The sequence below is a fragment of the Anthonomus grandis genome, chromosome 12 (assembly GCF_022605725.1).
Source record: "Anthonomus grandis grandis chromosome 12, icAntGran1.3, whole genome shotgun sequence".
Lineage (NCBI taxonomy): Eukaryota > Metazoa > Arthropoda > Insecta > Coleoptera > Curculionidae > Anthonomus > Anthonomus grandis.
In genome coordinates, this window is record NC_065557.1 from 29,349,000 (window position 1) to 29,375,955 (window position 26,956).

Here is a 26,956-nt window from a genome sequence, read left to right on the forward strand (position 1 = left end):
AATGTATGTAGAAAAACCTTCATAATTTCCAAACTTTGGTATTTTTTCCAATCATCCTCACTTTTCTATCAATATTTTGACCACACTCAACATTCTATGTAAAAATTTTCAAAAAAAAATCTGTTTTTAGACGTCCCTTTAACTTTACCGGACCCGTGGCCCCCTTAAGAATCAGAGACGAAATACTTTTTTTCTATTTTTTCCTTTATTTTTAGAATTATTACAAAAAATTTGTAATAATTTTGTTGTTGTGTTTAAATGTTCTTCTTTTTTCACTAAAAATAGATTTTCACTAAGGAAAATCTGTGAAGAGTTCATGATAGACTGAACAATAAAGACAGGAAAAGAGACAAGACAGACAGTGACTGCTAGTAATACAAGGATCAGAAATATAGACGAAGAAAGACAAAACTAGAATAGACAATACGAAAAACATTACCGAATTAAAGAAGACTGAAAAGACGAACTGTCATATGCACAAGCATATGCAGACGACCAAATTCTACTTATACCTGATAAATCGGCTAAAGAAAGACTAAAAAGACTAATCGACTAAAGAGAGAAAAAATTTAAAATAACATGGAAAGCATCCAAGAAATGGGAGCAACAGTGAAAAATAACGCAGAACGATAGAAAAACTAGGATAATGTTCGTCCCAACGGAGGAAACATAGAACCACCAGTAATTAAGATACACAAAAGATATTGATGAGAATAATGGGGCAAATATGATGATACTAATTTGTTGGCAGGAGAATTGCAAACTGATGGTAGCTTTAGAAACTTTTTACGAATGACCAGTTCAGACCTTGAGTACTTGATAGTTCATATCAGAGAAAAAATTGAAAAGAAAAACACATCATTTAGGCAATTTCAATTAAAGAAAGGCTTGCTGTTACCCTTCGATTTTTGGCTACTGGAGATTCTTACAAAAATCTGCGATGAGAGACTGATGAAATCTGCTCTGACTCATGAAATCTGCGCATACTCTGTCTGCGAACAGAGGTCTGCGATGTTCTAATCCACAATCTACAGGGATTTATTAAGGTAAGTTCTAAACAAATACAGTATATTTGTAATAAACTGTTGCATATCGGCTTATTTGACCTTACAAAAACTTTTTATTAATAAAATCTAACTGTTTTCTTCAAATTTTAGTATTGCATAAAATGATATAAGTACACTGTATAGGCAACAATAAAAAAATGAAAGAATATCATTATGATGTAGGTTAAAATATGGGTTGATTATTGAAGAAGTAATAATGTACCGATTGCTGTATTGTCATCATCTATTACCGGTTGTGTTGATGGGTTATCCAAGTGGGACTGTATCGGGGTAGAAGCCAATGCAGAAAGTGTTGGAGTTATGTGAAGAGTAGGATATTTACTGACGAGTCTAGCAGGAGGAGCAGGTGGCTCAAAATATTCCATCTCGGCTCTGAATAAAATTTTGTTAATTTCTAACTTCGCATAAGTTGCAGAAATTGTGCTCAGTTTTCTAAGGATCATTGTACAATGATCATATTACACTGTTACCAGTGTCATCATAGGCATCGAATTCATCACGTTCTTTTTTATGCTTATGTATTCTTCTTCTGCTATTGCATTAGATTTTTTTTAACTGTTCTAGCTCTAGCAGAACATGGCTTTATTTGTGGGACAAGTAATTTATCACTTTCTGGAGAGTGTAGGGTAGTAATTTCTTCACTTTCTATTGACCCATGTATTTCAGTATCCTGAAACAAAAAAATATAATGTTGTGTCAATAGGCAAATTATGAACAACTCCTAGATTATAATTTATTACGCGTCATTATCATCGTAACTACATTGCTAATTTTTACGTTTTATTTTTAGACTCCAATCAGTGCTGATGATTGGCCTCATATAGCAAAAGGTTTCGAGAAAAAATGTAATTTTCCATACTGTCTCGTAAAAGTATTGATGGCAAACATATAAAACTTTTGGAAGTTCGAGTGAATACTTCAACTACAAGGGATACCACAGCATTATACTGATGGCAGTTGTAGACTCTAAATATCGTTTTACTTACGTTAATGTGGGTAGTCAAAGTCGGTTGTCAGATAGAGGCGTTTTTGCTGCCATTTCAAGTAAAATGTTGAAGGAAGGAAAGTTAAATTTGCCTGCAACTCAAAATTTACCTGGAGCGGAAAATCTCACACCCTTTGTGTTCCTTGGCGATGATGCTTTTCCATTGGAACCCCACATCATGAAGCCTTATTCTGATATTCATCGAAAAAGGTCAAATAAAAGTATTTTCAATGGAAGGTTAAGCAGGAGTCGGGTAATTGTAGACGATGTTTTTAGGATTCTGAGAGTGGTGTTTCGAGTACTCAGAAGACCTATGCTTCTGAAACCAAATGAAGCAAGTGCAGTTGTCCTCGCATGTTGCTTCCTTCACAACTTCATGTGAAGTGACTCTGTCAATTCTTACAACCCAAAAGGAACATATGACTCTGAACAATTTGGAGAAGTGGTTCCCGGATTTTGAAGGAGGGATGGATTTCCAATAGAAACAATTCTTAGGTGCTAAGAAGACTCAGTACTCTAGGAAAGTATCAGTATCAGCCGCAGTTCACTGTATACTTTATCAGTGATATCGCCAAAGTCCCCTGACAACACAATTAATATTAGGTATAATCTGACAATAGTATTATACAGCTTAAAAAATAAAATTGCTTAGCAAGTTAGTAAGTTTTTTGGATTAAGCTATGTTATTTTTAAACCTATTTTCAACAAGGAATTCAATTCATTCATTCAAAGGATTCAAAATAAACGATACTTCAAAATTTTAAATATTTCTTATTTTTCATATTCTAGACGATAACGAAATATTTAAAATTCTTAAAATAAAAATACCTGGCTTGCAGCTCCACCCACAGCATCAACAGTCATTTCATCTTCACTAAACCTTCCGTCCAAAGTTGCTCTTGGTTTGTTTTTACCCTTCAAAAATTTGAAGAAGAAGGCACTTGAAATAAGTCCATTTGCCACTCTCTTTTGACTCTTTTCCAGTTTTCAATATTTTTTTGTACTCTCTGTAAAAGCCCAGAGAAGTTTCCTTTCTTTATACCCCTCAAATACCTTAAAAACATCTGTCTGACACCACTTCATTAGTTTAAAATCGAACTATATAAATAGTAATATATCCAAACGATATACACGCCATACAAGTCGACGATGTGTAGGTGACGCGGCAGCCGAAAACGCACTGACGAGGGGTATTTTCGCACTAATCTGCCAATTTTTATGAACAAGTTGTAGATCCAAATAGATTTTAAGCATGTTTTACAAACAAGAAATTATTGAAAACAGAATTTCTTTAATCTTACCGACTCGCGCTGGGAAACGTAAGACCTATGTGGACTAGGACAAGAGACGAACAAACATATCACGCAAGAATGCATAGAACAGACAAGATTAAAGATAAGGCGAAATATATAAATTATATATGGAAATATATCTATAGAATTAAGGCGGGAAATAGAAAAGACAAGTTCCCGTTAAAGCGGCTTGCTTTGCGGTGACTATCATTTCAAGTTCCATCTTTGGTATAATGAAATAGCCGTCAGAAGCAAAGTTTTGACCCTTCAGCTACTTTGGAACTGCGAAAATGTAGTCAACGCTTAAGATGTTTTAAACTTTTAGTGCATGTGTTATTAAAATAGTATTATTTTGTGAGATTAAAAGTAGGTAGGTATTTTACTTTTTTCAACTGAACACCTATTTTAGGTCATAAAATTTTGAATATTAAAAACTTTCTACTAATAGCAATATTCTAATTTAAATTCACGGATATATTTTATTTATTTGCACTTTTGATGAGGTTATTCATGCCATGTGATGCAAGTATTTGGATATTTCTACATATTAAAAACAGAGTAATGTATATTAATATTATTATGAGTATATAAACAAAAGTCTACTGTAATTATTAATTGGGTATCCGAATAAATAATCATTAGGCTTTTAAATTCACCTTTAATTATAAATCAGTGTTTTAATATATTAATTATTTATTTATTTTAATTTCGGAAATACTAGAAAAAAGCTAAATAATTTTATATGCATTAATCTACAATTTTTTAATGAAAATATATTGTCTTTAAGGATATTGTTAATAATTAAACGATTAAACGAACTTACCTGTAAGTGAAGTTTGATCGTAATTATATGAAAGCCTCGTTCGAGATGATTACACATAACGTAGTACCTTGTATCTCATTCATATGACGCCACAAATTCCAAAGCCCTACAAAAAAAAACTAAAAAGAAATATGCATGCGATCCCACTATTCTGACCTGGCCCTACGATCTTCCGCATACGGGTCCTCATAAGGTTTAAAGCTGTAAGACAAAAAATGCCTAACAGGTTAAGTTTAGGGTAGATAAATCTAGGTGGGATGTAATCATCTCGAACGAGGCTTTCATATAATTACGATCAACCTTCACTTACAGGTAAGTTCGTTTAATCGTTTAATTATATTTCAAGCCTCGTTCTTCGAGATTACATATAACGTAGAAGTTTAGAGCTATCAAAAGGCATTTTTGTGTACTTTATTATTTATTACCACACAAGTATAATATATAACGAAAATTGAAAAAATAAACACACAACTTAACTCATTATTTAACGTAATAAATTTAATTTAATATTAACAGACAAGAGAAACTCTAACATTAATAATATTATAATAATATAATAACATGTATATGATTTTTCTTACGGTTCTAACAAAAAACAAATTAACAACCCTCAAGAATTGACTGCTCATCAGGAATAATGGGTTTATTATAAAACTTTGCAAAAACCAAGGAGGATTTTGTCCACCCGGCAGTTTTACGAATCAGATCTAAAGATATGCCATTTTTAAAAGCCTTAGAAGTGGCTGCATGTCGAGAACTATTTCCTTTAAATATTGAAGTATCAATACCACTTCACAATAAAATAGACTTAATCCATTTACTAATAGTTTGAGCACCAACAGCTTTATGAGGTTTATTGAATGATATAAATAAGTAAGATGATGAAGGAATATATGATGCAAACAACCAAATACGTCTACGCTCACACCATTGCCATATCTGCCTAGCCAAATTATTTAATTCCGGAAATTGTATCCCTCCCATCTTATTAATATATGATATTGCCGTCGTATTATCAAGTCTAAGCAAAATTTCACAATCATTTAAGTTGCCTGCAAAACATTTTATGGCAAAAAATGCTGCAAGCAATTCCAAATGATTGATATGGAATTTCTTCTCTCTCCAACTCCAGAGTCCCGAAGTTTTTTGATTATTACAAAACGTACCCCAGCCGGTTAAAGAAGCATCATTTGAAATTTCACATAAAAATTTAAATTTACGAATTATAAGCTTATAAGCTGTTGGTAACTTAAAAAACCACCATTTTAAATCTAAAATTGAACTGTCTAAAATTTAAATTGTTTCATCATAATTACCATTATTCTTATTTAAAGCAATGAATTTTTGTCTTTTTAGTTGTTTACAATACATCCAACCATAAGCTACAGCAGGACAAATTGAAACTAATGAGCCAACTAAACTGGCAAATTCTCAAATTGTGCAAGTTTTAATATTTAAAAATTTCGTGATTGAAGTATTAAGATTATTTATTCTCTTTTTAGGTAAACCTAATGAATATTGCTGTGAATTTATAATGAAACCTAGAAATTTACATTTAGTTTGAGGTATTAAACTACTCTTTTTGTAATTAATAATAAATTCTAATTTTGTTAAAAGAGCAATAGTTATTTGAATATTTTGAAAACAGTTTTCATATGTATTTGCAAGACATAAAATATTATCTAAATAAATTGTGGAAATATGACCTTCACTTCTTAGTTCATTAATTACAGGTCTTAGGATTTTAGTAAAAGCATAAGGACTAGTTGATAAACCAAAAGGTAAACAACAAAACTGGTATCATTTACCATTAAATTTAAATCTTAAATATTTTTTATAATTCTGATCTATTGGTACTATTGGCCAATAAATTTATTTAATTGTTTTAAATTTAAAATGAATCTTTTGCTACCATCTGGCTTAAGCACTAGAAAATATTTTGAGAGAAATTGACCCTCCTCAAAATGACAAAGTTCTATAGCACCACAACTAAATAAATTTTTAAGTGCTTGCTTAATATCAATAATTTCCTTTTTTGACCATTTTGGTTCAATTGGAGGAAAATCTTGCTTAACAAGTCTGGTAAATGGAATTTTATAACCAGATATGCAAGAAATTACAAAAGAATCGGATGTTAATTCTCTCCAATGAGAAACATAATTTTAAGTGCACCAGCTACGGTTTTTACCTTAACTAATTCTTCCGTTGGTCTGGACGTCTGCTCTGATAACGCATATGGGTGCTCCTTGGATAAAAAGTGGTCCTCACTGGGAAGGGATATCTTGATGCTCCCTGACTTATCTGAGTGCGAACAAGATTTTTGGAGCCCACCTGCTGTGTGTTGTTGTAACGAACAGGTGGGCTTTTCCAGTTTAACTTCTTGTTACCCTGAGTCGATGGTTGGAATTATTTCTTGATTGTTGACATAGGCTTTAAGGCTAAGCTAGTTTTCTGGATTGCCTTAGCCTCATCAATTTTTTGAGATAAGTCCTTTCCGAAAAGCAAACAGTCAACTTTGTTCTTTTCTAAGAGGGGTTTAGTGTTCTTATCCATTCCTGGTGAAATAAATGCTCGACGAGTTGTTGATTGACGATAAAAAACTTCCGCCATCAGTTTCCCAGCATCATTTAATGTCTCAAATACATAGGCGCGGTCTACTCCCCCCTCCTTATTTTCAAAAGTGTAGATATTACTGAACCCAATGCTGACATTGACTTAGCAATTAAACTCTGGTTGGCTAAAAAGTGTTCATCACGTTTTTTAGCTGATTCAGCTAAAATTCAGAAGGATTTCTGGATTTATTTTGGGGGGTTCCAAATTGCAATTCCCATTAATTGGATATTTTTTTAGTAAAACGTCTTTCATTGACGTTGGAATGCCTTCAGAAATCCAAACATTCCAGCGTGATGCCAAGTCCTCCTGTAACCTTAATAATTTATGGTTATTTGCTTTAGGATCAAGTCCAAGAAATATAAGAATCTCATTATCTTGTTCTTCAAAATTTTCTTCAGGTGCGACATTCTCATTAGTGACCCCACTACAGTCCACTGAAATAAAAACCAAATATTTCAGAATAAAAAACTATACCATCTGACCTCATGTGTCAGCTTATTGTATAGATAATAAACCATAAATTTATGATACTAATAAAAATTAACAAAACTGATTTTTAAGGTTTGTCTCACCTTAAAGTGAGCTCACCTTATAGAATTTATTATTTATTATTTCGATAATGTCTCGTCTTAAGATCGAGCTCATCGAATATTTATTTTAATATTTTCTTGGCCAAAAAAGATAATACATATATGTAAACAACCAGACAAATATAAAAAAAAATCAACAACTCCAAACGGTTTAAATACCCTAATCTAGAAAGAAAAATAGAACATACATAAACACAACAACTAACCTGTAAGATCTTCAACGTCTAAAATACTTTCACTTTCCGCCTCAAGCGACAAAACATTATCGGCTGTGCCCTGTTGTTCACTATCGTTCTCGGAACCCGAACTCGATGATAATGGCCGTACTATCCGTCTACGACGCTGACGCTGCTGCTTATTACGCCTTGATAATAATTCTTTTTCTAAACGTTTGATACGTTTAAAAACATCACTAGAAATATATTCTTCATTGAAAACTTTTCTCTTCCTATCACCCATCTTAAAAAAAAAAACACGACACAATGCAAAAATAACGAGAAAAAAAAACAACTTTTTTGAACAACAACAAAATGAAAAAATTGATGTAGCGTCACCCGCACGAAAACAAGTTATGAGGACCAGTGTTGCCGCACCGACTTTTTGTATGTACTAACCAAAAGCAATTAAATGTACTAGATTGTACTAAAATTTACGATAAGATGAAATGTTATTCGTTTCTCTTAAAATGTTATTCGCTTTTTTGCACTGATAGAATTAAACAGCTATGTTTTTTAAAGTATTTTTATTTCTTTTTATTATAAAAAAAAAACAAAAATAAAAATATAAACTTAAATCTCTAATTCCTTTATAATTATTTAATAATTGACAAAAACTAAATCTAGTATCTACTAAGGGCCAATTTTACAAGTTCGAGTAAACACCAAACTGAAGATTAATTTGACATTGACTGACGTATATCTAATGATATAAATGTCAACAACGTCAATCTAATCTTCAGTTTGGCGTTTACTGGAACTTGTAAAATTGGCCTTTACTAATTTATACTTAGAATAATATTATATATGTATAATTAAGTAATTATAAATACTTATTTATAATTCCTTAATTCGGCAGGAGGTTGCCACTCCCAACATGTTGTGTTTCTAATAACCTCTTTGGTTAAAAGTAGATTGTAGCATGTTGCTGTTTCTAACAAATTTCTATTTTTTCTTTTAATTAGTTTAAGACTTGAAAATATTCTTTCAGCCGCAGCGCTCCCATGTGGTAAACACAATATATTTAAAAAAAAAAGAATACAGAGAAGGAAATATAGGTTCATTTAGAGAGTTTCTTAATATGCCCAATTCAATTACAAAGTTCTCTATATCCATGTTTTTTAATCTTTCCAACGACACATCAGAAAGTAAAAGCATCCGCCACTCTAAATTAATTTCTTCATATTTGTCTGTATGAACCATATTAGGGAAATATTCTACAAGGGGAATTATAAAAAGGGCTTTTTTATCGGAAAAAATATTTTGTGGATCTATCCAAGTTAATTTCGTGTATAAGTCATTATTAAGAGGAAATCTTTGTTTTATTTGGAAAGCCCTAAAAAATTCTATGTAAAAATTTAGGCAGTTTAAGCGAAAGTTGTGTAATTCATTTTTATCTATTGAGTTATTTTCAATAATTTTCTGTACTTTTACCCCAAAATATACCTCCTCTAACGGCAAAAAATTAGCAGGATCTTTGATATAAATTTTGTCAATAGGCGTACTGTTAATGTAATTTGAATTTAAAAACTTTTTTAGGATTTGTTTCTAAACGGAAGAAATTCGGGGCAGCAATTGATGTAAACGGGGCTTTTCTGATTGGAACTCGATATTAATTGCGTTCATTATTTTGAGGCCATAAGATAGAAATGATAAATACATTTTCGTAATTTTATTATTAAGTGCTGATAATATGTTGGTAATTTTTTTGGAGGATTCTTCATAAGCAGTTTCGGTAAAATATAATATGAGAGCATTATACTGCTCTAAGGCTCTGTCCACAACTTGTTGTAGCGACAACCACCTTGTCTCAGAAAGTCGTAAAATTTTATGTGGTTTCAGCTTACAAAAAGTTTGAAATTCTTTTAAAGCATTCATTCTTTTTGAACTGCGAGAAAAGTGAGCATACATATCTTTTATTAATTCGTCTAGTTCTTTTGGTATTTTAGCACAAGCATAAGATGAACATAAATTAAAAGAATGCGAACTACATCCTACAACGACTAAGTTTGGTAATCTTTTTTTTTTAAAGAGCTTGAACGCCATTAAATTGTCCATCATCGTAGCACAATTATCGGCTGCAAAACCTGCCATATTTTCTATGTTAACTCCTGATGATATAAGGTAATTTGTAAAACATTTGTAGCTTGAGACAGCTGTAGAATTATCCTCAAGCTCAAGGAGTCCTAAGAAGGCATCCACAGTCTTGTTTTTAAAATACCTTACCAGAATGGCTAAACATTTTTTTGTGGATACATCAGTGGTTTCGTCGATGATAATGAATAAAAATTTTCATTTAAATCAGCAAAAACTTGTTTTTTAGCGTACGGACCAATGCATTCATTAACTAATTTGGTAGTTTTAGTTCTGCTGCAAGAAATTTTTTAATTAGTTTGTCATTCTTGCATAGAGTTTTTTTTAAAACAACGTCTATACTAGGTTGTTCAATTGTTACCACCATTTTCATATGTAGGTCATTTTTGTCATGTCTCTTCAAATGGGAACGATTTCCTTTTATTTGCTTATTGCAAATTTTGCATTAAAGATAATTACTATTGGGACATTTTATACACCATTTAAATTCTGACTCCCAGCTAGAACAATATTTTTGCACATACCTAGGCTTCTTTCGGCGTTTTTCTGTCAATTGTTCATTTGATGAAGAGTAATCATCACTTGATGTTTTGTTACCCTGGTCTTCCTTATCTGTCGAAGTTAATGGCTGATTCTACTGATCATCGTCAGTAGATTTGATTATAAATCAGAATATTTAAAAACGAGTAGTTACTTTGGAACAACGCGCGATGCGCGGGAACAGCGTATAGCAGGCTAGAGATGGGCGACTGGACATCGACCGATGTCACCAATGTGTATGACCAAAGATTATAAGACTTAAGAGTAATATAACTTTTGGTATGCCTTTCGCCCTTAGTCCTATTTAAAATTAAAAAATGTACTAGAATTAGGTCTATATATGATAAAATGTGCTTTTGTACTTTGTTGTCGAATATGTATTAGAAATAGTACAAATGTACTCAAACGGCAACCCTGATGAGGACCCATATGCGGAAGATCGTAGGGCCAGGTCAGAGTGGTGGGATCGCATGCATATTTCTTTTTAGTTTTTTTTTGTAGGGCTTTGGAATTCGTGGCGTCACATGTATGAGATACAAGGTACTACGTTATGTGTAATCTCGAAGAACATGAGAGGCTTGAAATATAATTTAATAGCACTCACTAAAATTGATCAGTATATTTAGTTTTTTTTATGTTACTTCATTTTATTTATGGTAGCACTAACATGATAAAAATATAAATTTAAGTTTGAAATATAATAGAAACCTTAATAATTTTTCAAATCAAGGCTTTATTAAGATGAGACCTTCTGATTTAGCGTTTGCAAATGTTTCTTGATAGTAATAAGTTTTTAGGTTAGTAATTTAGACCTTAGTTATAGTTTTTTAAACTATATCATTGCATTCCATAACATTAGAAATCGATACAAATGACTCTTTAGATGATGCTATAGTCAAATCTGCCTTTAAATTTTCGAGACAGGCAGACCGACGTTAAGTATTTGGAAATTCAGAAAGTTAAAGTAAAATAATTTAATAAAATAAGTTGTTTCGATGCGGAAAACTGTAGCTGTATAACAATATGGCCACAACAAGGACAAAATTCCAATATAAAGCAGTATTTTCCTACAACACAACTCCAGCTTTATCGACTTTACCAGCTTTAGGACCTCCAAATTAAAAGCTACCATGATAGTAAAAAAATTATTCCACTACATAGAGCTACTAAAGCTGACACATAACGCGAATGCCTATACCATCTATTTGCCTCTGTTTGAACTTAAGAATCTCAAATTCAAGAAATGCCCGAATCATGATTGATATCCACGACAAGAAGACAAAAAATTAGAAGAAACCAGTCATGAATTTGCTTAGGCTGTATGACTCTATATGGGTTATTATTCCCTATTTCCTAATAGTAGCTATAATCGCCTAGTCATTGCTAAAGAAGTTAAAGAAATTCCACAAAAGAAAATCATCAATAACGCGACTATAGACGAAAAGCCTTTACAACATCCAAATCATATGCCCCTGAGTTCATCCCTTGAGAAAGGAGTAGTTACGGATACTAATTCGCTACTTTATGCCGATCTTACATTGCATATAAGGCATTTGTCAGCAAATAAATAAATAAAATTTGTAATGTAATAAACGTAAATTTTTAATGGATTGTAAATTTCATGTAGGTTATTGATCTTTATTTCACTTTAGTAAAGTTAGGTTCATTGTAATCCTTCTTAACAAAGTTTGTTTTGAAAATAACCAAATGGCTGGACCTGTTATTTAACTGATCTTTAAAAAAAAATTTATATTAATCTTTTGACCTTTAAAAAATTACTTTACAAAATATCTGAAAAAATTATTTCAAATTTTTTAGCTTAAACTTAGTCAGCATTAGAATATATTTATTTTTTTCTTTATAAATGTTTATTTCTTGTATTTTGTACCTTTACGATAATTAAGTTAAGTCTATAATGTAAATTATTTAAAATAAAATTACTCAAAGAAAGAATAGCATGTTGCTGGTGATAGGATAGCAACAGCATCATTCATCTAAAAGATTGAGACATTATTATTCAAAATGTTATATATTTAAAAAAATTAAAAAGGTTTATTGAAAACCAAAACACTTTTAACTAAGATAGCACCCTTTACGTCACTGGATATGCTCCTTGGAACCTACCGACTCTCCTAATGATATTCAAAAACAAAATCGAATGGCCCATTCTTAAACATACACATGATGTACAGTTCATTGGACTGAACATTTTGAACTATTTTTCATATTAAAAAAATTAAAACATTTTAAGTAGATAAGGCCAATTTATTATTTATTAGTTTTCATCTTTTGTTTGCACGTTAGAACCATTTTTGTATAGACGTTTCTATCAGCTTATTATCAGGTCTACTTTAGACTTCAATATTTCAGAAAAGCGCAACAACAATTCTACTCATGATTTTTTGCCGCCGTTAATTTTTTGTGGGATGATACCACTTGTAGTAAACTATTTAGAGGTATGAAAATCAAAAACAAAATATTCTGATGTTTAAATGCGTATTTTGCTTATCTTGAAAAGGTAATTAATTGCTATTAAATGACCTTACTGCACCAAAATTATATACATATCACCGTACATAATCACCTTTAAATGAATACAATAATTCAAATTTGTCTTTATTAAAAAAAAACTTACAGATAACAGGTTTCTGTGAGATAAATCGAATTAAAGATTGGATAGGCATTATTAGAGTAAGTACCCAGTATTTATTTACGCCAAAATGCTGTACCTAATATAAAGCTTAAAAATCGTAATCCTAATGATAATTTAGAAACCGGATGCGAATTTAAAATGAATTTGTCGCGCTATTTCGAGAAAGTTATTCTGATTTGCCCCCACTGAGTCAAATTACTATAATAATACAAATTACAAATTACTATAATGAAGCCACATTCACTATTAATGGAGAGGTACGTAGGTAGATACTGATGCCGTTTTAAAGTTTAAGCCAAAATATTATCAGGTGGTCTTTGCGAATATCTATTGCATCGCTTTTTTTTTAGGTAAACCTGCAAAATTGTCATTATTAGGTCGCAATAAATGCAAAGTGGGTTGTTGAGCAGAATTTTGTCAAGAAGTACATGATTGTCATTTTAAACAATTGCTTAACTAATAAATAGTTTAAAAAAAAATTATCTATTACTGGGACCATATATAGTGAATACGAAATTGGTAAGTATAACTAAGTAAATGGGAGATTTTGTAAGATTTATAAACATTTTTATGCTCTTTAAATTAAAAATCTTTTAAATTTTCCTTGACAGCAGAAGATAGAGCAGGTTCGAAGATAACCGAATGCCACAGGAAGTCTAGGCCTTAACGTCAAAAGGTCGCCACAGTTTAAGCGCAGTCCCATGAAACTTGATTCGCCAAAACGGAATTTGGACGGGCACCGGCCATCTTAGGGTCACTTGACATTAGGAAAATTTGACAATAGTGATGTTAATGACACTTTTGACGTTGACTTTTTTTATTTATATTTTGGTAAGGTGTCGCCTCCTAGGCACGAACTTAATAAATATACCTAGACTCCTAATGCATATGGCCACGATACCCAAAAATGACCACTGCCTGGTGGCCGCCATTTTTATAGTGGTTGTGTCCTTTTGATGTTAGTCACTCTGAAAATTTTTGGTGCTGCCAACAAAAAAAAAATTAAACAACGGTAATGAAGTTGACGACGCTGACATTTGACGTGTGACCTGTCACGAACTAAATTGATTTTTTTTATTTACATTGTTTTTAAACCATCATCATTGGGATTGTAAAATCACGACTCGTCATGATGACTCGATATGACTGATTCTAAATAACATTCTCAATTGTGAGTATAGCGGATTGCCTAGTTTTTGGCGATTTGTAAACGACGCTTGGGTATATCGTCAACAACAGGTGATGTAGCTTCTTTCTTGGTTAATACGTGGATAATGTATAACCATCCTTATTTAAACGTATTTAGTTTACTGTTTCTCAAAACCAAATCATTGTGAATTATCTGTCTGTGTTGTTTATGATAAAATAATATATAGGGTTGTTTATTTATACTATATAAACCGTTGCTAATTACAAACTATCAGCTAATTACAAAATCATTTATATTTTAATTTTTATAAATGGTTAGAATAAAAGTGTTTTTAACTGAATTTGTTAAGTAAATACAAGCAAAAATTTAAATGAAGATCATAATTTCCATGGTATTAGGATTCATAAGATTCAAGTTCTAGTTTAGATTTATAATATTTAAGATTATCAGAATAATAAAAGAAATATTTTAAAGTGCATGCATCCTTCCCAAGTTAATTGAAACTTTGTCTCATTTTAGGTGAGGATTACATTCTTTCATAAATTTTTTCACGAAATTCTTGAAGTACAAGAAAAATCACAGATCTAACGCAACTATCTTAAATTCTTAACTAAATGTAGCTTGCTTGTTTTATAGCACTGCAACGAGGCAATTGTCAGTAAATGTATCTTTCTATTTTGTAATTTTGTAAACATAACCTCTCAAAAACCTTAATTGTTTTATTTCCAATTTCCCTACAATTGGCTCAACTGAAATTTGTCAGAGTGACCAACACCGAAAGGACACAATCACGTAAAATGGCGGCCCTCTGGTAGTGGTCAATAGCTTTTCATTGAATTCGCAGTCCAAGTAAATTTATTAAGTTCGTGCTCATGGATTAAGGAAAATTTGCACAAATTAATGGCTGTCTATTTACTGTAATTTCTAGTTTCAAATTATATTTTTTGTGGAATTAGGGTGTAGAATTTGGAATGGGGTAAGTTTTCTACACATATATACGTATTAATTTACCATTAATGATTCTTTAGTTCCCCATCAATACTATCAGGCTTTGCTCCAATATTTCAACAAATTTTATTGAAAAATATTTATTTCTCTTTAGAGAATAGAAAAAGCATTCTTACTAATGCTGGTCTTTCACAAGATAGCTTAACTCCTGAATAAGAAATTGTTGTTATACAAAAGCAATGTATAATGTCCATAAATCCACCATGAGCAAGTTATTTAAATTGAGGTTACTTCAGAAAAATATAAGAGATTGCTTCTTTAATGTCTCTTTATAATGATGGAAAGTTTCAGTTTATAGAAGAAAATCTTAATGAAGTAACTAAAGAATTCATTAGCTCTCAATTGCTATGAAAAAATCCAGTCAAAGAATTTCGGGGTGTAAAGACTTCGAGGTTCTCGAAGTAAAAACTCCAAGCAAACATATCATGCTCTTACATTCAATGTCCTACTTTTTTACCCAACATACATTTTAGGTGGAGGTTGTAAAAAATCTTATAATTAACTGCATTAAAGACTTTCACTCAATTAGGATGAAGGCCTTGTGCAACAAGCAAGGAATTTTGTGCCAAATATTTTTGATCTTACTTTTACAAATAGGAATGTGTGAAGTAGTGAGTGAAGCTGTTGACTGTGTTTTTGATAAATCTGTCTATCATAAGCCATATTATTTTAAATCAACTTTTAACAATGGTAAAGAAAAAAACTTTAAATTTTGTACAGTTCTTTTATGACTTTAGAAATGCAAATTATTTGGGTGTTATTAATTAATATTCATGCTGCGGTTTCAGAGTTCTATCATATATCATATATTGAATATGGCTATAGCTTTGTTTGTGCCTCTTAAGAGATTTCAAACCTCATCTTTTTCCAGTGTGTTATTTATTAATTAGTGGTTAGGTAGTCTAGCTTTTATTTCTTTTTCAGAAATATTTATATTTTTTGTAATTGGGTTGCTCCCGTGTATTTAAGTATTTATATAACAGACATAAAGTTCTCTAACTGAAGAAAATTAATATTCACAGTGCAAAAAAGAAAAAATACAAATATTATAAAAACATTTTACATCAATACATATATATAAGTTATTTAAAGTTCCAATTTAAAAATATAACGATTTATCTAGTTCCACAAAATTGCCCACCAATACAAACATTTTCTGCTGGAAATTTTAGTACAAAATTAATCGAGAAAGTAGCAGCTTTTTTTGGCCAGAAAAAATGTTAGGCTTTTTCTTAAAAATAGATATATTTGATGCATGTTTTATATTATGGTGCAAGTGATTATAAATCTTAAAATTAATGTATACTCTAAAAATTAACAATAATTACTATAAAAATCCTATAGATAGGTCATTTATATCAATTAATAAATTGTTGGTATAGTCTGCACTGGTTCAAGTCAAAAAATTGAAGATGTAAAAGCTAGAGATTGTACATGAAATAATAAAAGACAGAACAGTTATAGACACTATACATATGTAAATGGAATATGTAAGGTTCAACTAGTTCTTACACAACATTATAATTTATAGTAATAAGTTGCCCATTAATAACAAGGTGATGTAGAGTTGGCTTGTTTTCAGTGTACTCAATAGTTAACTCTTTTATACTGGCTAAATTAGTACTATCTTGATCATAAATAGTTGCACAGACCTTTATCCTAATTGAGTGCAAGTCTTTAATGCAGTTAATTATAAGATTTTTTTACAACCTCTGCTCAAACTGTATATTGAATAAAAAAATAGGACACTGGCATTTTATAACTTTTTTAAAGACCTTAAATAATGAATACAAGAGCATGATAGGTTTGGTTGGAGTTTTTTACTCCAAGAACCTGCCTAATAAATATACCTGCACTGCCAATTCAGTGAAAAGTAATTAACCATACTACCAACTACTAGGGGGCCGCCATTTTGCGTGATTGTGTCCTTTCGATGTTGGTCACTGTGACAAATTTTAGTTGTGCCAATTGTAGGGAAACAAAACAATTAAAGATTTTGAGAGGTTATGTTTACAAAATAGAAAGTTACATATAAGTAAAAATTTAAGATAGTTGCGTTAAATCTGTGATTTTTCTTGTACTTCTTAATGTAGTAATCCTCGCCTAAAATGAGACAAAGTTTCAATCAACTTGAGATAGATGCATGCACTTTAAAATATTTGCTTTATTATTCTGATAATATGGAACTGATAAATTGAACTCATAAATTTAAACTTAAACTTGAATCTTATAAATCCTAATACCATGAAAATGATGATCTTCATTCAAATTTTTGCTTGCATTTACTTAACAGATTCAGTTAAAAACACTAATTTTTTTTCTATTTTTACTATTACGAGTTTTACATTCTATCTATGTACAGTGTTTCCACATTATTGTAAAAATCAAAATATAGATGATTTTATGAGGGTTTGTAATTAGCAAGGGTTTATAGTAAAAATATACTATTCTATCAACTACTCTATATATTATTCTATCAAAAACAACACAGACAGACAATTCACAATAATTCGGTTTTGAGAAACAGTGAACCAAATACCTTTAAATAAAGATAGTGATACATTATTCACGTAATAAGTACTTATAGTTGATAGATAATCTCTTAACCTCTGGTATATTCAACTAACTAAAAAATACAATAATTACTCTTATTTATAGGGCAGGCTCATAGACAGGAACTAACCAATTACCGCCCCATTTCTTTAAGCAGCAAAGTAAGTAAAATAATTGAAAAAGCTATCCTATTAGGACTAAATTCTTTCCTCTTAAAAACCAAACAAATCTTGTAATCAAAATATGATATTAAAAAGAGTTTTTGTGCTGAAGGCGCTTTGATTAGAGTGGCGGACTACCTTTCAAAATGTCTTCATAAAGATGAAAAATGTTTATTAATTTTTCTTGACCCACAATATTGTTTTGATCATTAGAGATAGTCCTTAAAATTATTCTGTAAAGGCCAATACGGTCCCTAGCGAATAAACTTTTTAAGTAGCTAATATTTTAAGTTTAAAGCACATACTACTATAAATATATAGGTTCAGCTGTTAAAATGGGACTGGGTGGCAAATATTTAGCTAAAATCAACTTATGATCTGTTTAAGTAGAGAGATGCAAATAACGAACGTTAATATTAAATAAAAAATTGGCTTATACAAATCGAAAACTAAGGAGAAAAATTAAAAAGAAATTATATATTCATCTGAATTATTTAAAGAATTTGGATTTTTGAGCATAAGACTATTATATTGTCAAAAAAATTGCATCTATTATATTGTCAAAAAAATCCCAATCTTTAAAGGCAAATAATCTCTTAACGTTCGATGTGATCGTAAAAAAGTAATACTTAAATATATAACCTTGACAGTTCCCAAATTCTATAATATAATTCCACATAATAAGCCTCTACTATCAGTAATTGGATTATGCCTATTACTAACATTTCCAAAATCAGGCTAGGTCAAAAATTCCTCATTGTATCATAGGAATGAAATTAAATTTTTTTTTTATTTTTATTTTTTCTTACAATAAACGACTGATACCACCTGAAATCTGATTTTTTTTTTAATATTTTATTTTGTATAAAGATGTGCAATATATTTAAAAAATAAACTTTATTTATTATATATATTATTATAACGGTTTTAGTAAAATATTTGGTATGAATTATTTTATAAGAATAAAATAGAATAAAATAATACAGTCTTTATAACATGAATATTTGCTCGAAAATAATATGTATTCAAAAAATTTAAAATAAACAATTTCGTCAATTATGGTATTTTGTTGGGTTATTTTCATAAAATCTTTTTTTAGGCATAAAAAAACAGTTTTTTTTTTATTAATTTTTCTTTTGATAATCAATTTGTTTCTAATATAATAATCAATTTCATTTTTTTTAATATTAATTTTTGAGCAGCATCACAATGAATTAGTGTGCAACTAATGACATTTGTCAAAAGTCATAAAGAGCATTTGTAATCAAAATTTTAAAAGTAATAAAGTTTATAAGCTTTTAAGATGCACCAAGTACAAATTATTGCAGAGGAACTTATATCGGAAACAATGAAAGAATTTGAGAGAATTAAAAACGAATTTGGGTTATTTTCATGTAAAGTTAAGTCTGAAGCCAAAGAAAGAATGGATATTATTTTGGACATCTTAAAGCATGACATCAACGAGCTTCTTCAAGAAAATCCCAGTAAACAATTTCTCCTAAAGCTGGAAACTTTATACAAAGACTCAATCAAAAATATTCACTTAACGCAAGAAGAAGCCTGGCTTTTACTTACCGAAAAAATCGCTGAATGTAAACGCCAAATTAAAAAGTGCTTTCAGTATGCTTGCGAAATCGTTGATAAAAAAGATAAAACACTAGAGAAAGTATACAAAGGCAGCAAAGACTTTATGAAAAGTAATTTAAAAGAGACGTCAAAGGATATAAAGAGATACGGTGCTGTTTCGCAACATAAAATTACGGATATGTGCAAAGATGCGAAAAGAAGAGTTAATTTAGAAATATACTAAAATTTTGTTAAATGTTTTATTTTTTATTAAATTCAGTCCATAGCAAAAATTTTACTTTTATTCTATTCTAAGTATACAGTGCAATTTAGCATTAATAAATTACGAATACAAATTTTTAATTAGAAGAATTCACCATCTAAGTACCAAATTATAAGCCTAAACTTTTGATTTTTTTTATTTTATCAATTAGTTCTCAAGAAATACGAATAAATGTGGATAAAAAATAAATATTATTTTAAATGAAAAAAATAAAAATAAATACTTTTTATTACACCTATACTTTTAAATGTTAAAAATGAGCTTCATTGATCTTCATACAAAAATACAATTGTTGATCAAAATGTCTTGAGAAATCACTTTTCAAACATTTTAAGCGTTTTTGACTGATATTTGTTAACAACTCTATTTCGAATATTTTCAAGAGAGTTAGGCTTTATGGTAAAGACTTTGGTTTTTAGATAACTCCATAAAAAAAAATTCCAAAGGGATATAATCGGAAGATCTAGCAGACCATTCTACATTACCTCTCCGGCCAATCCATTGTCCAGGAAATACGTGATTCAAAAGATGATCAACAACAGAAACATCATGTGGTGGTGCCTTATCTTGTTGAAGGATCAGTTCATTTTCTAAAAGGATATCATTTTTTTAAGTAGCTAGTTATTCTGAGATGGATGGCGTCCTGTAAAAGTTCCATATATTTTTCAGCATTTGGATTTGTATTAATAAAAAAAGATCCAACGATGTGATCTCCCAGGATACCAGCCCATGCGTTAAGTTTTTGAGGTCGCTGCATATGTGTTTCTCAAAATAAATAAGGATTAGTTTGTATCGATAATTATATTTTTTGACTTCACCATGTGTATAACAGGAGACCAAAATCAACCAAAAACAACTTCATTTAGCTGATGTACTAGTTTGATTTTGTAAGGCAAAATAAAAATAACTAACCCAACAAAAGCGTCGAACTATGCAGGTATTTACTGCACATTTTGACGTTTTTGTCAAAATAACTTCAATCTTCCGATTGCATTTTTTTTTATCTTGATTAGAGATAACACCTGGCAATTACAAAGAAAGAAAATATATGCAGGTAACAAAATTGCAAGACTTAAATTTTTGAAGAATATCAGCTCCATTTATTCATATTTCTTAAGAACGAATTAATAAAATATAAAATAAAAATAAGACTATGTAAAGAATAAAATTACCTTTAATTTAGGGTATTAATTGATCCCTATTCCTATTTAAAAAAACATAGCATGGGAGCTCTGGGGGTGAAAGGATGACATCAGAGAAACGCAATTTCTGTCAATAAATGTTCTCAATATTAAATTTGACATGTTCATCCAGTTTAGGCTTAAAAATTTATTTTTCAGGATTAACCTGTTTTGTCTCAGACACCCTTATTTTAACAGGTAAAATTAAAGTAACACGTAATTATTTTACTAAAATTGCCTCTTATTTGGTAAATTTTGAAAATTAATGCATAGTATTACATATTTCTGAAAGAAAAAAATAAAGCGGATTATTCTATTAATTCTACAAAGTATTGACATAATAAAACTTAAGTTATTTTTTTATGTCAAAATCGTGAATTATTACAATAAAAGAGATAGCATAGTCGTGTACTACGAAAAAGCCCTATCAAAACCAGTTTTTATTTTTTTAACATGTTAAGTAATAACATAAAAATATAATATAAATAATATTTTAAAAAAATAGCTCAGCAATGCGAAAATCGTATGGATCCATCTTCTATAATAACAGATATAACCTATAAAAGTATCATGCTTTGGAGGTTCTACATGTCAAAAATAAGTTACGGAAAAAATATGTAGTTTTTTCAAATGGAACACCCTGTATTTAGTGGCGTTATGCTTTTAGAGACAAAAGCTTTACACTGAAACCTCATTTTTTTAATTTCATTATAGCATTGCCATGTTATGGATATTTTTAGTGTTATAAGTTTATTAAGTTTAATTATATAGTTTAATTAAAATTCTTATAGCAACCGCTGTGTTCAATCTAGATAAACCAAATTTTTAATGTAGTTAGTTTACGCCGTTTACGGTATCAGTAAAAGTCTGAAGTTTTTTTTCTACAGAGTGTCTAATATAAATTTACCAATTCACTGAAATATGTGAAATAAATCGATTTTTTTAAATGGAACATCTTGTATTTTTCTCTTTTATAAAGTTTGCTTATTTATTGTCTACATTTCTTATAAAGTAAGTCCTACAACTAACGCGCTTTTTTGAGATATTTTACATTCTTTAAAAAACGATGCCAATAAAAGCGCATAACTATGTATTTAAAAAAAATCCATCAAGATTGCTTAGAAAAATTTGTTTGTATTGTTGACAGACTATCGGCAAAAATACTGATTTGACATTTAAAGAGTTGCATTTGGTTTACTGTTTTTTTTGAATATCGTTAATAAAAATATTTCGTATTAGAGCTGAAATAAGTTTTAAAGATTAAAATTATTCTATTACTTGCAAAGTATGAATTGTCTACGAGAAGAACTTATCGAAACCATATACACTTTTGGCATCCAGAATTTATGTGCAACGTTACACCGAAAGAAAGCACCCTCAACCACAAGTATTTGAGAAATTTAAAGAAAGATTCGAAAGAACAGGAAGTATTACGTATGAAAAACATGAATGGGTAAAACCATCTACAAACGAAGAAAATAAAATGATAGCTTTAAGTAAAGTTCAGACGCTCCAAAGAAGTACTAGACAACTTGCTAGAGAATTACCGGTTGGTGTTAGTGCAAGCCGTTACACGAATGCTTCAAAGTGAAGATTTTCATCCTTACCGTATTCAACTGTTGCATGCATTATAGTCGCAAGATGAAGACGATTTTATTGGCATTGTTTTTTTAAGAATTTTAATAGACTCCTTAAAACACTAAACATGTCCTAAAAATACAAATTACGTGGCAATGCTGTAATGAAATTTAAAAAATTAGGTATCAGTGTAAAGAGCTTGTTGTTTTCAAAAGCATAACGCCATTAAATACAGGGTCTTCCATTTGAAAAAAACTACAGTAGAACCCCGATTATCCGTGCGCGCGTTATCCGGGCGGCGGATTCTCCGTGCGGCATTTTAAATTGATCATCCTTGCGCGGATTATCCGTGGCTGACGGCTCGAGATTGACAGCGCCGGCGCCGCCTGAATGCTGAAACCGTGCAAACGCTCGTCCGGGGAATCCCCAAGTTTCTTTCGGGAATAATGATAACAGCCTGGCGTTGTTACTTTTAAAAAAGCTTTATTTACAAAAAACCCAAAAACTTAAAATTAATGAACATCTAATATGAACAGCAGAGCTTTGACACAATATTAAAATGTTGCCGATTGTTATACTATACTTACTTAAATAGTACTTAATTGCTATATCAGCAAGTATGTTGGTTACCGGCTATTACTCCTCCACCCTTAGAGCAATCAACGTCCTCGTTGATTAATTTTTCCAAAACTTTAGTCGGGATGGCTTTTAAATGTTTCTGTTTATGCCAAAGATAAATAACTAATGCTAAGATACATATAAATACAAAAGAGATAACCATAAACATAAAATACGATACATTATAAGGCGAATTAGTAGCTAGGGGTTGCAAAGTCTCTACAAGATCTTCTTGAATTTTTCTGGGGTATTTGAAATGTCTAATTTGTAAGTTTATAGACAAATTTGTGGGTTGAAGTTTTTCAATTTTTTGGGGGTATAAAAGAAATATTGTTGGAGTCTAAAGAATACTTTTGCTGACTAATTATGACATCACATTGACTAAAAATAAGTGCACAATCCTGAAGGGTGGTTTTTTGGAAGTGAAAACAATTTTCATAAATTATTTCTGGCGTTTTTGAGCAAAAGAGCAAACATTTTTTATAAGTCACAGTGTGTACTTGATAGTTGTTTTGAGCTATAGCATAGCGACAGTTTGCTGGTGGTAAACAGTTACTAGCAATAGGGTTAGAGCACATCCAGTTTGAACTTATTTCTAAACATTCACTATACCATATCTTACTACAGTAAAATTTGCTTGGACTAACAAGAATTTTTGATTCGTTATTTGGTATAGGGTAAACAAAATTCAATGGACTCATTTTTTGTTCAAAAATAGGAATCTTAATTGCTAGAATTGCCAGATCACTTAACACTAAAAGGCCGGTCTTACATACTAGGGTTAGCTCAGATAAATGCTTTAATGGCCATAGAGCACTTTTAGGATAATGTGTTTCAAGATATTGCCAAATTTCTTAAACTTCTTCAAAACTCAATATTTCAAGGTCTAAAGTCCCTAGTTGTGCAAAAGAAATTATTCTTAGCAGTTTTTCTAAAAACTCTTTAATACCTACAATTTGTGTATATTGGCTTTGTACCATTAATAGCAGGTTAATTTCACTGTAAATGTTTTGAATTTCGGCTTTAAATTTCTCTGCGTTTTCGTTGGTTATTACAACATTTTTCTTAAAATTAGACATAATATTTCCTGCCAATGAACTGAGGTCATTGATTTTTTGCATAGAGTTCATTTGATTTTCTTTTAAAATATGCAAATTTTGCGTAATGGTTTCCAAGTCGTTGTTATCGAGGTTACCGGTTACGAACTTGATGCCGCTTCCCAGAAAGTTCATTAAACCGCGTTTATTGCGATTATTGTAAAATGAGTTATTTTTATACAAATTTAACTTTGCAAACGTATCATAACTATCTTGTAATGCCTTTGAAACGTAGTAAAATTGGGATATTGATATATTGCTATTTTTCGTAATCATAGAATATGTACTACGAATATTTTTTGATAATATATACAGGGTGGACTGAATATTAGTAATGTTAAAGGGGACATATGTCGTATGATAATAACTTACAACTAGGGTGGGGGAAATATCTTCTACATAATATCTGTTACTAAGGAGTTTTTGAGTTTGAAGGGCCTGGTAAGGGCTCATCTGGGTCTAGAGGGTCAGGATCAGGAGGCTGGAAAGAAATTGGATTTTTCCTTATTCTTTTTAACTTACGGATATGAGTCATAGTTGGTTTTTTCTTTGAAACACCCGTTATTTTATTTCCAGTTATTTCGGTTACTTTAGTCGCTATGAATTGCGGGTTGATTTTATTTCTGAGTGTGGTTTTCTTATAAACAGTCTGATTTTTTGATAACTGTGGGGGTGGTTCTGCGTTTTTGTTCAGTCGTTGTGTATTTTCGGTCTGTCTTTGATAAGCCTTTTTATACACAGCTTCGTGAAAAGGGGCAAGTTCCTGCTTTCGTTTTTCATTATACTGTTCAAATATAGTAAGGTCGTTATCAAGGCTGGGTTCGTTTAAATAGGGGCCGTACAAAATTGAAAAAGGGGAGTGACCAGTCGTGGAATGTATACTCTGATTGTAAATTAAAACTGCGCTAGTCATTAAAGTTTGAGGTTTTTCTTCAGGATTTTGCATTTTTAAGGTTCTTAATTTTTCTAATAAGGTTGAATGTAATCTTTCGACTGGACTATTTGATGATGAATGGCCTGGAGTTGTATAGTGTACTTCTATACAAAATAGTTGACAAAATTCTTTAAAAAGATTATTTTTAAACTCTGTGCCTTGATCAACAACTATTTTTAAGGGGGTGTTATGGTGTGAAAAATAATGTCTCAATTTTCCAACTATAGTTACTGCATTTTTATCTGGAATAAGGTAGGCTTGCGCGTATTTTGAAAAAGAATCTATTATTGTCAAAAAAAGGCTATTAGAAAATTGAAAAATATCCATATGCAATGATTTAAACGGCTTTTCTGCTAATAAGGGGCCTTCATAAGCAATTTTGTACGGGTGTCTTTCGTACTTGTTCTGCAAACATATTTCGCAGTTGTTGATGACGTAGGTGATTGAATCTCTTAGTTTAGGCCAATAATATTTTTGCTTTAAATTGTTATAAGTTTCAGTTATGCCGTTGTGATTGTTTTTATGGTAGTTCGTAATTAAGTCTTTTTGTTGGTTTATGTCGGTGACGTCATTTAAATAAATATTCGAAAATAAGAGTTTTGCTAAGGGATTGAGGTTTGCATTTACTAGTCTTTGGAATTCGAGTTTTAATTCCTGATTTGGAATGTGAATAGTAAAAGAAACATCTGGTTTAATTATTTCCTTTAAAATTTTTAAAATACAAGTGTCAGTATTTTCTTTTGGAATTCTTACGAAATGGTGATTTTTCTTAAAAGGCTGGGTGTATGCATGTTTGTACTCGTTTCCATAATCAATGACTAATCGATTACTTGCATAATTCATGGGTAATTCTGAAATTGGAATATTTTTTCCTGTCGTGTCGTTGTTCGAATGCACTGTAATGTCAGAATTATTATCGTTTATGACGTCATGTCCTATAGGTTGGGCAGGGTCTGGGTTTGGTTGATTTATATTACTCGTAGTTGGTTCGTTATATAGTTCGTTAAAGACAAAATCGGCAAGGTCAAAGTCACACAGATTTGCGACTGATGCATCAGCATTTGGGGCGGTTGATTGATTATCTTGCACCTCGTTAGTCTCTTGGGCGTTGAGTTCAATCCTTGAAAGGGCGTCAGCAACATAATTTTCCTTCCCTTGTTTATACTTAATATCAAAGTTAAATTCCTCAAGTTTAAGTCTCCATCGGATCAAACGTGAGTTTGGTTCCTTGATTTTTGAGAGCCATACCAAGGGGTTGTGATCAGTCTCAATGAGAAAGCGTTGACCATATAAATAGGGGCGGAAATTCTTTGTGGAATCGACAATTGCAAGTAACTCCTTCTCAATTGTGGAGTAATTTCTTTCAGCCGAATTAAGAGTTCGAGAGTAAAAACTTATAGGGTGGTCATTTTGAGACAGTACACTACCAATAGCGACATTGGATGCATCTGTGGTAAGCTTGAAAGGCTTACTGAAATCGGGAAATTGCAAAATTGGTGAATTTGAAATCAATTCTTTGCATTTTTGGAATGCGGACTTGTATTCGTCGTTCGTGAGTGGAAAAGTGACTTTTGAAAAATTTTTAATAAAACAGCGGTAGTACCCTACAAGACCAAGAAACGCTTTGATTTCTTTTTGATTTTTTGGAATGGGATAGCGTTGGATTGCGTCAATTTTTGATGGATTAGGTTTTATTCCTTCGGGGGTAATTATATGGCCAAGAAATGCTACCTCTTTACACAAAAATTCTGACTTATCGGGTTGAATTTTTAAATTTACTTCCCTTAATATTTGAAAAATTTTTCTTATATGGTCGATATGTTCTGCCAAAGATTTTGAGAAAATGACAACGTCGTCTATATATACAAAGCAAAATTTATACAAATATTTACGAAAAACTTCATCCATCATTCGTTGGAATGTGGCTGGAGCATTCTTAAGCCCGAACGGCATAC

General features: G+C 30.9%; 1 long non-coding RNA gene across 1 annotated transcript; it reads right to left on the minus strand.

Moving 5' to 3' along the window:
- Nucleotides 1-1,288: 1,288 nt before the first annotated feature.
- Nucleotides 1,289-20,490, minus strand: LOC126742630 (uncharacterized). Its single transcript, XR_007662622.1, has 3 exons — nucleotides 20,079-20,490; nucleotides 4,168-4,273; nucleotides 1,289-1,737 (listed from the first exon to the last, which is right to left on the minus strand). It is a non-coding gene; the product is annotated as an uncharacterized LOC126742630 (long non-coding RNA).
- Nucleotides 20,491-26,956: the final 6,466 nt, after the last annotated feature.